Genomic DNA, 3,390 nt, shown 5'->3' on the forward strand with positions numbered 1-3,390 from the left:
CGGCCATCTTTCCTTGCTGATATCCAGGGACGCCAACGACCAGGGCTTCCCTGGCTCTACACAGCTCCCCTGCACCCTCACTTCACTGCCAATGACAGGAGCATACCTCTTTGACTACATCCAGGCAACAGCCAAGCTGTAAACAGCCTCCAACCTGGCGAAACCGGCACTATTCTGCCACATCCATACAACATCTACCACATAACTTGCCTCTGACCCGGTAACTACATGCTACTCTTCTAGGCAGCTGTTCACCAATCACTGGGTAAGTGTTTAACCGGTTGGACCTGTATAGTCTGCTCTGCAGTATATATATTTTTTTTGGGGGGGCACTGTGTATTTCAACTAACTTTTCAGAGTGGTAAGATCATTTTAATTCGAAGGGGCTCTATCACGATGTGGTACACCTAAGTGGTACCAACACTCCAAAACACCGTCTAATCCAGGGCTCCACTTTACACAGGGACCGTATTAAGTGGCTCAATTGTTCCTAGGAGGACCCTACCGCTGTGAAATACATCCTAACAGCAGGTGTATTTTTCATTGCATTTTAACATTTTGTATTTTTGTTCTTTGTCATACCCTCAAGCGCGGTTTCAGTTATTGCAGCCATCAAGTTTCTATAATCAGTGACAGTGTTGGCATCTACCTGTCTTGATTTCAGCTGCTGTGGACATTTTCTGTGAGGTAGCACTAGTGTGATCAGTCAATTTTTCAATAGGAGAAGGTGTTGATGAAACTTGTGAGATTTACACTGCTCTCAAAACAAGACCTGTCACGTGATCGCAGAAATTGTATTATGTAAAAATCCTTGAGTTCCCCCAGATTCTGCCACTCTATTTAGTTTTGTGCAGGCATTGCAGAGATACACACACTTGTTACTTTTGGAGTGCAATATGTGAAATTTCTACTTCCAGTTCAACTGGGCATGTCTTCACAGTCTACTCTGGGGGTGTGCAGTTTGAGTGGCAGCATCTTGGGAGGAGGGGGTGAAAAAACATGCCCCCAGAGAAAAACCCTGAAGAAACAACCACTGGACTTCAAGCAGAGATTTCATAAAGTGCTCTCCAGAAGAAACAAACGTGAACATCTCTACAATGGAGCGACTTTGAGCAACAGGGAAACAAACACAGGAATTAGGGGAGCTTAGGAATTGTTACATTGTATTTAACTCAAGCGATAGTCCTCTTTAAGGCTGGTTTCACACTTGCGTTCAGGAGGGCTGCGGATGGCGGCCTACTTCCTCCCTGAAGCTCCGCCTTCTTCTATATGCGTCCTGCATTTCCCACGTACCTAGCTTTACCATTGGGCACACAGGGACATGTGTTGTATGTGGGCTGTCACGCTTCCATTGAAAGCAGAATATACTGGGCACAAACTTCAGCATTATATTCACTGATGGTGACAGGTTCCCTTTAAAGAGCATTGATGCTAGGATAAGTCATCCATGTCTGATCGGTCGGGGTCAAACACCCAGCACCCTCGCCTATCAGCAGATATCGGTGTCAGCAGCAAGAAATCCTCGATTGCGGAGCTGGCCGTCTTCTGATAGCGGCCTCCGCAGGGGACTACACATCCGCCTCTTATTGATCTGAATAGAAGGCAGATGTGTTGTACCCAGCGGCGGCCACTATCAGAAGACGGCCAGCTCTGCAATCGAGTACTTCCGGCTGCCGACACCGATATCTGCTGATAGGCAAGGGTGCTGGGGGTCGGACCCTGACAGATCAGACTCTCACAGCCCTCATCGTCTACCTGCTGCCACCTACTGGCGAGAATGAGGAGCAGCCGCCTATCATCTCTATGGGGGGTTACCGTCCTCCAGGATGTGGCTGGGGTCAGCGCCTGCACCGTGTACTGACTGGCACTCCAGCCGGGCGTCGGGGGCTTCACCACTTCACAGGCGGACAGCCACATCACAGTCTCGAAGTTGTCTCCCCGAATAAGCGCCTCCTCCTCGTCCCGGTGCACCGCCACCTGCTCGAACTGGTGCAGGCCGCTGGCGTGATCGAAGTGAACGTTAGTGGCCACAGCCATGAGCGGGCGGCGCCCGAATCCCCCGTCCATGCCGTGAGGGAGCAGCCCAGCAGCGCTCAGGTAGTCCGGGAGGCTGCGCAGCCCGAGGCCGGTGTCTATCACCAGGTCCTGGTGGGAGCCGCGCACCAGCCAAATATTCGCCCGATTCCCCGACTCATAAAAGCACTCCTGGATCCAGAACACGCCGTCCCCCAAGGGCCTTGTGCGCGAACCACTCCAGCGCGGCCATGGCGGGACTCCCCGGGCGGAAACACACCGGACACGGCACACACCGGACACTGCACACCGGGCACTGCACACCGAGCGAGCACACACCGGACACGGCGCCTGTTACAGTCAGCACCTCGGGCAGCGCCCTCACTGGCGCCGCTGTCATCCAAGTGCAGTTTCCGAACCAATAGGAGACGAGTGTTGAGAATCGTCACCGGTGAGCGGACCAATGAGAAGGCAGCACTGGGAAAAACCTCTGTGTGCAGAACCGTCACTGAGTCCCGTAGAGAAGATCGCAGACCTGATCATACTGGTGACACTTGTACAGATTAACCACTTCCGTACTGGTGACACTGGTACAGATTAACCCCTTCCGTACTGGTGACACTGGTACAGATTAACCCCTGCCTTACTGGTGACACTGGTACAGATTAACCCCTGCCATACTGGTAACACTGGTACAGATTAACCCCTGCCATGCTGGTGACACTGGTACAGATTAACCCCTTCCACACTGGTGACACTGGTACAGATTAACCCCTTCCACAGTGGTGACACGGGTACAGATTAACCCCTTCCTTTCTGGTGACACTGGTACAGATTAACCCCTGCCATACTGGTATTACTGGTACAGATTAACCCCTTTCTATACTGGTGACACTGGTACAGATATTCCCCTGCCATACTGGTAATACTGTTACATATCATCCCCTGCCATACTGGTAATACTGGTACAGATTAACCCCTGCCATACTGGTAACACTGGTACAGATTAATCCCCTGCCAGACTGGTAACACTAGCACAGATTAATCCGTGCCATAGTGAGACTGGTGACACTGGTACAGATTATCGCCTCCCATAACCCCTGCCATACCAGTGACACAGTGCAGCCGCTCCGGGCCCCACACTCAGAGGGGCCCACCTACAGCTACGCTACTCTTACCTATATCAGCGTGGGCCCACCATACTGTGTATAGGAGAGCTGTACATGGGGGGACTCGGAACATAGTTGGGACACTCAGAGTATTGTTACTGTCAAAGGAGCATTATCACTTTCTAGGGGCAAAATGTGGACACTGTTTTCTAGGCACTTGTACATGACATTAATATTTTCTATTGTTCAATTTTACCATCTAGATGGC

The 3,390-nt window shown here is 51.2% G+C and overlaps 1 pseudogene; it reads right to left on the minus strand.

Moving 5' to 3' along the window:
• Positions 1-1,431: 1,431 nt before the first annotated feature.
• LOC141094011 (acyl-coenzyme A thioesterase MBLAC2-like) lies at positions 1,432-2,266 on the minus strand (annotated as a pseudogene).
• Between the last annotated feature and the right edge of the window lie 1,124 nt (positions 2,267-3,390).

The sequence above is a fragment of the Dendrobates tinctorius genome, unplaced genomic scaffold (genome assembly GCF_039654945.1).
Source record: "Dendrobates tinctorius isolate UK_male_01 unplaced genomic scaffold, ASM3965494v1 ptg000003l, whole genome shotgun sequence".
Classification (NCBI taxonomy): Eukaryota; Metazoa; Chordata; class Amphibia; order Anura; family Dendrobatidae; genus Dendrobates; species Dendrobates tinctorius.